Consider the following 12,449-nt stretch of genomic DNA (forward strand, 5'->3'; position numbering starts at 1 on the left):
CTCATCCAGGGTAGCTAAGGAGTCAGGACTGACCCCATGGCAGGGAGGAGATCCATGGTAAGTAACAATAAAAAGCACCAGGACGAGCTGAGCGGCCACAGAGGGACGGGGCAACGTACTTCAATATCAGCTCTTAGCAGCCCTGGGGGTGCAGTGGTTACTCGTTGGGCTGCTGCTGTCTGCAAGATCAGCAGTTTGAAACCCATCAGGTGCTCCTTGGGGGAAGAAAGCCTGGACTTTCTACTCCCTAGAGAGTCACAGTCTCAGAGACTCAAGGGGCAGTTGCACCTGTCCTGTAGGGTCACTGTGAGCCAGCATCAACCTGATGGTAGTGGGTTTGGATGAGGACTTATTTCTGTTTTTTTGAGCAAGGGGTCCCACATTGTCAGTTTGCACTGTGCCCTGAAAACTATGTCGCTGGCCCTGATTACAAACACCAACTCAGATTCATTGAGAGAGGAAACTCGCAGGGTGTGGATACCTGGAAGCTGGGCCATTGGATGCTGGCCATCACAAACATCATCACGTTTATTTATCCCCGCTAAACTCAGAATAGGGAGCTTTGGTTGGGCAGTGGGTTAAGCATTGGACCTGACAGTCAAAGGTTGGCAGTTCAAACCCACCAACCACTCTGGCTCTTTGGGACAAAGTTATATTAATCTGCTTCCATAAAGATGTAGACTTGGGGATCCAGCCATGTCCTTCGGGACCACCAGGATTATTCTGTTTTTCTCACACCCTTCACCCAATCCATCTACAAAGCTTAGCTCCTCCACAAAATAAATCCCCAACCCTGCCGTTTCTCGCTTTTTCCATAACTACTGCCCCAACCAAAGCACCTATCATCTTCTTCCTGGGAAACTACAATTAACTGTCCTTCTTGTTTCTCGGGTGGAACACAGTGTTATTTTGGAGAAAAATGAGGAAGAGCTGTTTTTGTAGGGGTAGCAGAGGCACCAACATTTCTATTTTGTTATGTGTTTTTCAGTTTATTGGTGTATGAAGCCCAGGGCTGATGAACCTATAGAGACCACAATGAGTGGGGTAGACTAAGGGTCCTGAAGATACGGTGGGGAGATGGGAGGTGGGAATAAAGCAGAGCTGATCTCACGGAGTTCAAGAAGAAAGAAAATGTTTAAAACGGTTTGTGGTAGCCATTGTACACTACTGCTTGATGTGATTGAACTATGGGATGGGAAACTATCCATATTAGCTCCCAATGACATGGTTTTGAAATTTAAAAGAGTTTTCTATTTTGGGGGGAAAAAAAAGATGTACAGGCTTGGAAATCCCATGGAGCAATTCCATATTTTCCTACCGGGTCCCCAGGAGTTGGAATCATCCCATGTTAATCATCCCATTCAATCAATTAAAAAATTAGGGGAAAAAGTTCAATGTAATGTAAACATGTCTCACTGCCACCGAGTCGCTGCGGACTCATAGTGACCTACAGGGCAGGGCAGGGCTGCTCCCGTGGGCGTCCGAGGCTGTGACTCTTTACAGGAGCAGAAAGTCAAGTCTTTCTCCCAAGGAGTGGCTGGTGGTTTCAAACTGCAGACATTTCCAATCGCAGCCCCATGCATAGCCACTGTGCCAATGTCTAATACAATCCAAGAAAAAAAACTCTAATGATGATCAAAAATCAATGATGACGATGAAATGAATGAAATAAGATGATGGAATGGATGCTCAAAGTATGTTTGGCCAGAAAGGGTCAAAGATGGAAACCATGTCACCAGAACCTCTCCCACAATTGCCAAGAATCCATTACTCAGTACACTTGAAAAGATTACTGTTCAATAATATTTTAAACTACGCTACACATACCCATTGCCATTTAGTCTGATTCCAACTCGCATTGACCCAACAGGACAGAGTCAAACTGCCCCCACAGGTTTTCAAAGGCTGTAAGTCTCTGTAGGCGACCTTTCTCCTATGAAACATCTAGGAGGTTTGAACCATTAACTTTTTGGCTAGCAGACCAGTGCTTAATCCACAGCACCATCAGGGCTCCTTGCTCTTACTCTTCAACCAGATCCACTTTATCCCTTTGACATCAAAGCCCATCAGATATCTTTGTGAGAGTCTTTAAATTTAAACACTGGACACACTAAGCTTAGATAATTTAGCCAAAAAGAAAATCCTCGTACCCCCCTTTTCCTTTTCTAAGTGGATTTGCACTCCCTGAACACCACAAAGGGTCTACCCAGCTCAAGTGACCGACAAGGTGCAGACTAGCACCGTGTGCCACGTCCATTCCATGGATATGTTTCCTTTGTTCTACCGGTGGCATTTTCGAAATTTGAATTACTTATCAAATTTTAAAGGGTGAAACCAAAAATGAGAAGCTAAATTTCAAACTTCTCAAAGCCATAAAACCCATAGAAACACGTGGAACTCATTCCAGTTCAGTAACCATCAGCTGACGCCGGATATAGATGCCCATTTTATGAAGGCACGAGGTCCAGGTTATACCATAATTTCCTACCATTACTTATTACCTTAAAACCTTGTTTGTTCTAATAACTTACATTTCCTGTTTCCCTGTAGCTATGTGAGTAAAATGAGTTTATTAGGAACCCAATCTATTTTAATTTTCTGTAACAACCCTTTGTACAAAACATACTCTGTGTCAGGCACGCTTCTAAGGGCTTTACAGACGGTAACTCATTCCCTCCTCAGACTTGACAACACTTACCGTGTGCATATGACAGGTGAGGAATCGAGGCCCAGAGGAATGAACATGTCTAAGTCACTAAACTATTAAGTAGAAAGTTAACATTTTAAGGCAGATGACCTGGACCAAAATCTGTTTGTAATTGCTACTATCGAGTACGTTTTTTGGTTTGTTTTTATTTCTTCTGTATAACCCCCTTTCCTACTAGGTAGCGGGCTCTCTCAGTAATTTACTAGGTCAATTTCTAAAATTTCTGCCACTTTGCCACCATTCTTGTAAATGTGATCTAAATTCTCCTGCCTTAATTCCTGATTAAACTACAAAGTCATACAGTGAAAGTGACATGACAGATCTAACACGCAGACACCTCTTCCCGGGGATGTTTAAAGGAGAAGGGAAACAGGGGTCTTCTTCCATGTTATATGCCTCTCTTGACTTTTTGTCTATGAGCTTGGTGTGAACAATGGTGTCTCCAAACTCCAATGGTTAAAAGCCTCTTTAAATCAGGACTTTGAGCTGGTTCATTCTGGTTCAAGCCTCTGCTGAGAATTTGCATTTCCACCCCAGATTCAGAAGGGGTCTTTTCAAAGAGTTCATAGAAATGGGTATTGTTTTAAATATATATATATGCATGGATTTCAAAATATTTTGCACCAAAATAAACTCTTACTAACTTGTTAAATGTCTGAACAGGATCTAGTTTGAAGCGCTAAGGAGTACAAGACATCGATTTGAAAAGAGCTCGTTGAAAAAACATGAACTCTGCTAATATTGAACCCAAAACAATCATAAAATTTATGGTGAAGCCTTACAGGTTTGAAGATAAACAAGCAGACATCCAGCTGACAAACAACAAAGCTCACATGGAAGAAGCACACCAGCCTGTGTGATCATGAGGTAGCAATGGGATCAGGTATCAAGCATCAAAGACCCAGAGCAAAATATCATAATGTGAATGAGAGAGTCACAGAGTACGGAGTGGAGACCCAAAACAAATCTGTAAGCAATTGGACACCCCCTTACAGAAGGGTCGTGGGGAGAAGATGGGCCAGTCAGGGTGCAGTGTAGCACTGATGGAACACACAGATTTCCTCTGGTTCTTTAATGCTTCCTCCCTGCCACTATCATGCCCCTAATTCTACTTTACAAATCTGGCTAGCCCAGAGCATGTACATGGGTCAGATAAGAGCTGGAAACACAGGGAATACAGGACAGATAAAGTCCTCTGGACCAATATTGAGAGTAGCTATACCAGGAGGGGAAGGGGCAGGTGGAGGGGGGAGGGAAAACCGATCATAATGACCTACCTATAACCCCCTCCCATGGGAATGGACAACAGACAAGTGGGTAAAGGGAAACATTGGACAGTGCAAAACATGAACAAAATAATAATTTATAAATTATCAAGGGTTTGGGAGGGAGGGAAGTAAGGGGAGGAAGGGGAGCTGATACCAAGGGCTCAAGGAGAAAGAAAATGCTTTGACAATGATGGTAAAATGTGTACAAATGTGCTTGACACAAGGGATGTATGTATGGATTGTGATAAGAGTTGTAGGAGCCCCCAATAAAGTGATTTTAAAAATGTATGGTGAAGCTTGAGTGGAAGAATGATGAAATTATTGGTGTTTTGCAAAAAAAAAAAAATTTGGGTGGGGGTGGGTGTTCAATGGTCCAAAGAAATCAGCAATTTTGACTTCTGAAAAAATGGCGACCAGATAGGACACATTTCTCCAGAGCTCCTGCTGCCAGATAAGAAAATTGGGAGGTAAGGCGAAGGAAACGGGGAGGTGGAGTTCTGAAATTAGAACTAGGAAACCAAGGTTTCTCCTGAACTCCTTTTTGTGTGGGATATCCACTCACAGCAAACCAAGAACGCTTTAAAGTGTCCTTGCCGGGAGCAGCAATCTCTGCAGGCAGATGGCGGAGAGGGGACAGAATCCCAGACACCAGGGGAACCTCTCTTCGGAGCTTTTCGCGTGGTTGGCTGCCTTGAGCCCACGGCCAGGGAAGTGGTGGCGGGTAGCCATAATTTAGAGTAAAAGAAAAATATATAGTATTATCTTAGGAAGATCGCAGTGTGGGAGAATATAAGTGGAAAGTTGGGAGTCCAGGGAGCAAATTTAGTTCGAGAAGGAAGCAACCCCCCTAATAAACTGAATCTCCCCCTCTGGGGACCAGCCCGACAGCCCCCAAATCTGAGCACATCACAAGCAAAAATAAAAAAGGGGTGAATATATATTATTGGTTTAAAAATCAAACCCAAGTCTGGTTGTTCAACTCCAAAGGAGTCCCTTAACATAAATCAGCATAAGAAGTAACCTAGCTAAGGAATGCCAGAACTCAGCTATGGGGCCTGGCAGCTTTTAGCATAACAAAGGCCCGCTATAACAAGAGTCAGCTTTAAATAGCAAGGAGCTACAGCCCAGTGACTCTGAGAGACAATTACATTTGAGTATACTCTAGCTGGCCAGGGAGACAAATAAAATCAAATAAAATCCTCAGGCTCATCAGGCTTGCTTTTTAACTTTTTTGTCTCCTCTTTGCCTCTTTCTTGGTCTCTCACATTCTACTGCTAACCTCCAGACCACTCCCCTTAGCCTAGGGCATTTACGGCTGTGCCACACCCAGCTAGGTGAGCTCCACCCTGTGTAGCTATCAAGGCTGGGAAAAGCTCTGCTGACTCCCACCAGGGGATGCTCTGCTCAACTTCTTACTGAGCAATTCCTGTCTGTGTGCCTGGGGGTATAAGGCAGCTCAGCCTACACTCCTCAACGCTCCAAGCTGCAGCAGGAACCTCTGCCCAACTTCCACAACACCAAAGCAGGCAACCCTCTGGGTCACTCCCCTGAGAGGGAAGCCACAGGAGGATAAGTGGTAGGTTAATAGGCAGTTCGAAGAAGCACTCCTACAAGTCTCCCAGAGAGAGCCAGTGCTCTTCAACTCCCTGGAAAATAGCACCTGGTTCATCTAAAACAACACAATGCAAACGGCCATCAGCCCCAACGACCTCAATGAAAAAACAGGAGAAACAAAAGGCAATGCCAGAAGATGTCCTAAACATAATAACATGCATAGAGGAAGCAGACATTGAGTTGCCACAGAAAGAAATTTTAAGAATGCTACTTGGAGTCATAGAGGATATGAGGGAAACAATACAGAAAAAGGAGGAAATGATAGAAGAGGTAAAAGCCATAAATCAAAGAGAAATACAGGAGCTTAGAGAGGAGATAACAAAAACCAGTAGCACACTCATGGACCCCGAGAAGCAACTGGAGGAATCAGAGAACCTTACCAGTGACATGGAGGGCAGCCAAGCAGACTTTAACAAACACGAACAAAAATCTAATAAGATCATCAGAGAAGCTGAACAAAACTTAAGAGCTATGTCTGATGCTATGAAGCAGAACAACATTAGAATTATAGGCTTACCGGAGGAAGACACAACAAAGAAGTCATCCGCAACAACAGTGAAAGAATTCTTGGAGGAAAACTTCCCCAGCTTAGTGAATGAAAACCACACAACCATTCAGGAAGTTGAAAAAACCCCAGGAAGATGGGACCTCAAGAAGAAGTCACCAAGGCACATAATAGTTAAATTATCCAACTGTCCCGTCCCACGGGACATCAACAATGTGAGTACCTGAAAGAGGAACTGGGAATGAAGATGGGCAAGGGCGTGGAGAGATGGAGGCAAGACAGGAATCTGATCAAGCCTCATTTATTGAGCTGAGAGCAGAGGTTTAAATAGCCAGAGAAGGACTGACACCATTAGGTCACATGTAAAATAAGGTACAGCTGAGGTAGCCAATAGTCATGCATCTCCAAATAAGGCAAACAGGTAAGTATGCTAATGAAGCATACCTGGTGCCTTGGGGGAGGGGGCAGATGCCATCAGTCATGTATTGACCAATGAGCATAGCAGCTGCTAGTGAAAGAGCACCAATCCTAGCAAGGGTCAAGGCAGCCACTCTGGCGGGAAAGGAACAAAGGGCAGTAAAACCTTAGGGCAGTTTGTATGGCAGGAAACAGAGTAAATTCATAAAGGTCGTACATGGCTTAAATCCAGGGTGGGAGGACACGCAGTTCCCTACATCCAACTTTGAGGAAAAGGAGAAAATCATGAGAGCAGCTAGGGAAAAACAAGCAATCACATATAAAGGTTCCCAAATAAGAATATGCTCAGACTTATCAGCAGAAACTATGAAGAAGAGGAGAGAGTGGAGTAACATATTCAAAAAATTGAAGGAAAACAATGCAAACCCAAGAATACTCTACCCAGCCAAACTATGGATCAAGATAGACGGAGAAGTAAGAGTCTTCCCAGACAAGGAAAAACTCAAAGAATACATTAGATAGTATTCTACAAAAGATCCTTCCCAACCCAGTATGGGCAGAAGAACAACACTTATCAAGCATAAATAAGAGACCACCACATACAGCCTTCAAGATAGCATTGACTTAATATAGAAAGACTTGAAAGGCTGCTGAAGTAAGCTTTAAAAAAAAAAAAAGGCAAATGGGGCATAGGGAAAAAGCTACGGTATACAAATATCCCTGGGTGAGGACCAGGTAATATGGCAGGGATCAGACCAAATACAGGGAAACACATGGTAGAAAACGAAAAAAGGAGGTGGGGAAAGTAAAAAAATAATAAAAAAGAAACGGGTAGAGGGGGCACAGGGTACTAACCCATCAAAGGGGAGGGTATTGTTTGTGTCTCCACAGGGAAAGTGGGACTAGACTTCAACTCGATGCTCCAAGATGTGAAGGCAACATGCCAGCGTGGAGTAAGTAAACAGTGGAGAGGTCTGGGGGGCCGACCCCAAACCCAACTACTAAGGGGACATCTGCCCCTCTCCTCAGAAGAATTTATATCAAAGGACGGCACTGTATTTACAGCTCTGGAAGAGGGACATATCTGATCCGAGCACACAGGAGCAGAGGAATGGGGAGGAGGAGAGAGTGGAGCACATCATGGCCCACCAGGCCAGGTTGTCGATGTTCCCAATTAGAACAGCCAGTCGACAGAGAAGAAAGACCACATGGCCGGCCCCACTATGAGACACGACATCCCTCACAGACCGACCTATAGCCCTATAGGCGACAACATCGGAGACACAGTGAGGGAATTGCACCTGATCAGATCTGCCACACCGAGGCAAAACATTAAGGGGGTGCAACAGAATAGCAAGGGAATGGAGCGGCGAGGTCCCCAGGGAAAGCTGAAGGTGGACTTTGGGGCCAGGGCATGGTGCCCCAACAGACTGGACTGGAAAACACTCCTAAAGGCCAACAAACAATCCTTGAACTAACTACAGCTTTTCTTTCTTGTGTTTTGTTTTTGTCATTTGTTTGTTGTTATTTTGTTGTATATTGTTGCTTGGTTGTACTCTGTCTTGTTTTTGTGCATGTTACTATCTCCACAGGTCTGTGTAAATAAGAGGCTGTATGAACAATTGGAGGAGAAAACAATGGGACCGATAGTTCTGTGGGGACATGGGAGATGGGGAGGTGGGGGGAAAGGTAGTGGTGTTAATAAACCCAGGGACAAGGGAACAGCAAGCGATCCAAATTGGTGCTGAGAAGGGTGTGGGAGACCTGGTTGGGCATGATCAAGGGCAAGGTAACTAAGAGGAATTTCTGAAACCCTGGTGGGGACTGAGCATGATAGTGGGAAAGGAGGGAAGTCAAAGGAAATAGAGGAAAGAGAGGGGAGGCAGAGGGCATTTATAGAGGTCTAGATAAAGACATACATATGCAAATATACTTATACATGAGGATGGGGAAATAGATCTATGTGCATATATTTATAAGGTTAGTATTAAGGTAACAGAGGTACATTGGACCTCCACTCAAGTACTCCCTCAGTGCAAGAATACTTTCTTTATTAAATTGGCATTCTATGACGCTCACCTTCCCAACACAACCGCTGAAGACAAAGTGGGTGAACAACTAAATGTGGTGAAGCCTGTGTGGCCAAGAGCTGCTGAAGGGATCAGGCATCAAAGAACAAAAAAATCGTATCATTTTGTGCTCACCTCCTTGATATGATCGCTGAAGACAAATGGGTGCATAAGCAAATGTGGTGAAGAAAGCTGATGGTGCCTGGCTATCAAAAGATATAGCATCTGGGTCTTAAAGGCTTGAAGGTAAACAAGCGGCCATCTAGCTCAGAAGCAACAAAGCCCACATGGAAGAAGCACACCAGCCTGTGCGATCACAAGGTGTCAAGGGATCAGGCATCATCAGAACAAAAATCTTACCATAGTGAATGAGTGGGGGAGTAGAGTGGAGACTCAAAATCCATTTGTAGGCCACTGGACATCCCCTTACAGAAGAGTCTTGGGAGGAGACGAGACAGTCAGGGAGTCAGGGTGCAATGTAACAATGATCAAAATTACAACTTTCTTCTAGTTCCTAAATGCTTCTTCCCCCCCTCCCCCCCACTGTTATGATCCGAATCCTACCTTGCAAGCCTGACTAGACCAGAGGAGGTACACTGGTACAGATGAGAACTGGAAATACAGGGAAGCCAGGGCGGACGAGTCACTCAGGACCAGTGGAGTGAGTGGCGATACTGGGAGGGAATAGTGAGGGTGGGTTGGAAAGGGGGAACCTATTTCAAGGACCTACATTTGACCTCCTCCCTGGGGGATATACAACAGAAAAGTGGGGGAAGGGAGACGTGGGACAGAGCAAGATGACAAAATAATAATTTATAAATTATCAGGGGTTCATGAGGGAGGGGGGAGTGGTGAGGGAGGGGAAAAATGAGGACCTGGTTCCAGGGGCTTGGGTGGAGAGCAAAAGTTTTGAGAATGATGAGGGCAATGAATGTACAAATATGCTATACACAATTGATGTATGTATGGATCGAAATGGGTGGTGTATAAGTCCCTAATAAAATGATTTTTAAAAAAAGGAAGTGGGGAAAGTGGGAAGATGCCATTATATTTTAATTATTTTTTTCTACACTTAAAAAAATCCCCTCATATTATACTTAACCTTAAATAATACATTGTTTAATGGTATTTTTAAAATATTATATGCCATCTATGTTTAAAAAAAAAGAAAATGTTTTGAAACCGACTGTGGTAGCAATTGTACAATACTGTTTTATGTGATTGATGGAATCTTATATGTGAAAGCTCCCAATAAAATATTAAAAAAAAGAAATCAGCAATTTTAAGAAGGGTGTTAAAGATGCTACCCATAGAGAGACCATACACATCAATTTGTGAGGAAACGAATCTTGTTCATGAAGATTAATTGAAGAGGACCAATGATTATCAGCAGAAACAAGATCTAACATCATGGACATCTCAAATTATTCAATTTACATAAGTCTGATTGAAAAATTAAAGTTCAGCAAACTTCTGTCAATAGGTCCCCAAATTCCTGCACTTCAATAAACTGCAGTTTTTGGTGGAAATTTTAAACAGGGATCAAAGTGCTGAAGCATTCCTCTGAAAACATTGTTAAAACATGGCTATACCGCCTTACCAGTACCTTCCTAAGACAAAGCAACATCAAGCAAGGACCACGAAAAAGTAGAAGTGGGCCAGTCATGGCCACAGTGTCTTGGGATGCTCAAGGCATTTCCAAAGCTATGCATAAGGTTCTGCGGCTACTTCATCGGATTCCTTCTTGGTCGTCTTAGTCTTGGGAAGCGTTCCTGAAACGTGTTCACATTTGAAGTACCAGTGTCATAGCTTCCAGCAACACACAGTCCCCGCCGTGTGGCAAACTGACAAGTAGAGGTGGTTAATACTGTTAAGTAGCCAATATTAACTATTCTATAGAATCAACCCAATTTCCATCAAAATCCCAATACTCTTCTTTTGGGAGAGATTTTCTACTTTATTTATTATTATTAAAATAATTTTATTGGGGGCTCTTATAACATTACATACATCAATTGTATCAAGCATATTTGTACATATGTTGATATCATCATTTCCAAAACATTTTCTGCTTGAGCCCTTGGTATGAGCTCCTTTTTTCCCCTCCCTACTCTTCCCTCCCACCCTCTGAACCCTTGGTCAATTATATATTGTCATTATTATTCTGTATCTTACACTGTCCATTGTCTCCCTTCACCCACATTTCTGTTATTCATCCCCTTTGGGTGGAGGGGGGAGGGCTATTTATCCAATCTAGGGACATACAACATTCTAGGGACATACAACATTCCTCTAGTTCTTTAATGCTTCCCCCCTCCCACTATCATGACCCCAGTTGTACTTTACAAATCTGGCTAAACTGTAGCATGTACACTGGTACAGATAAGAACTCTTAACACAAGAATCCAGGATGGATGAACCCCTCAGGAACAGTAATGGGGGTAGCAATACCATGAGCATAGGGGGGAAGAAAGGGAATCAACTGTAAGGATTGACATAAAATAACCCCCCCCCAGGGGGATGAACAACAGAAAGATGAGTGAAGGGAAATAGCAAACATTGTAAGATATGAAAATAATAGTAATTTATAATTTATCAAGGGGTCACGAGGGTGGGAGGGTGGGGAAGGAGGGACCAAAGAGGAGCTGCCACCAAGGGCTCAAGTAGAAAGAAAATACTTTTTAAAATGATCATGGCAACATATAAACAAATGTGCTTGATATAATTGATGTATGGGTTGTTATAAGAGCTGTAAGAGCCCCCAATAAAATTATTTAGAAAAAGAAATAAAATGAAAGCAGAGGAGCTGGAAAAAGTTGAGGAAGACATTACAAAAAATAAAGAAAAATTTATCACAACTGAAGCACATACCAAACCACACCAGTGTGATATAACACTAGAGGTGAAGGGAGGATTGTAAGGGAAAACAAAACAAACAAACTGGCCATATAAAGAACTTGAAACCAGAATGACTTATCACAGAAACATCGAAAACTACAGGATGGTGGCACAAAAACTTCAAACTTTTTAGAGAAAATAATTTATAGCTTAAAATTTTATACCTTGGTAAAGTATGAGGTGAAACACAGATAATTTATATATTTTAAAAGGTTGCAAAAACTTGAGCTTTCATATGCTTTGTATCAGGAAGCAACTGACGAAACCAGGAAAGCATTAGAAATACATCCCAGGAACAGGAATCGAACATGGAAGTAAAATAAGAGATTTCCTAAGATGTTGGTGAAAGGATGCCCAGGTGGGGAATCAGGTCTAGAAAGGAACAGAGATTTGAGCTGAATGGTGGAGGACAGAACTTTGAGGGAATATGTGTGTGTGTGTGTGTGTGAGAGAGAGAGAGAGAGTGAGAGAGAGAGAGACTATCCCATGATTTAAAAAAACTATTATTTTTAGCATCAGAACCTCATATATAAAATCAGATAGGCATGGCGTGAGCTCTAATGGTGGTGGGAATTACCCACTTGACTACTCCACATATCCGCTGCAACTCCTCCTTCCAAATGATCTATGAGACCCCTTTGAGGTGCCCTACCCAAAAAACTCAAACCGGGTGCCATCTACTCAGAACAACCCCCTGAGACAGAGAATAGAACTTGCCCCATTGGGTTTCCAAGGCTGTGATCTCTATGGTGAAGTGGCTGGAGAGTTCAAACTACTGACCTTTTGCTTAACCACTAGGGGCTTATCTACTGTGCTACTAGGATTCCTTGTTGGGTACCCCAGAACACCTCAAAGTACAATCTGAAACCACCATTTTACAGATGGAGAAATGATGTTTCCCTAGAGAGAGATGTCTAAAGCACCAGGGACGTGCAAAGCTGGAAGATGAAGCCAGAGCCTGGAGTTCAAAT

Source organism: Tenrec ecaudatus, chromosome 9, assembly GCF_050624435.1.
Source record: "Tenrec ecaudatus isolate mTenEca1 chromosome 9, mTenEca1.hap1, whole genome shotgun sequence".
Lineage (NCBI taxonomy): Eukaryota > Metazoa > Chordata > Mammalia > Afrosoricida > Tenrecidae > Tenrec > Tenrec ecaudatus.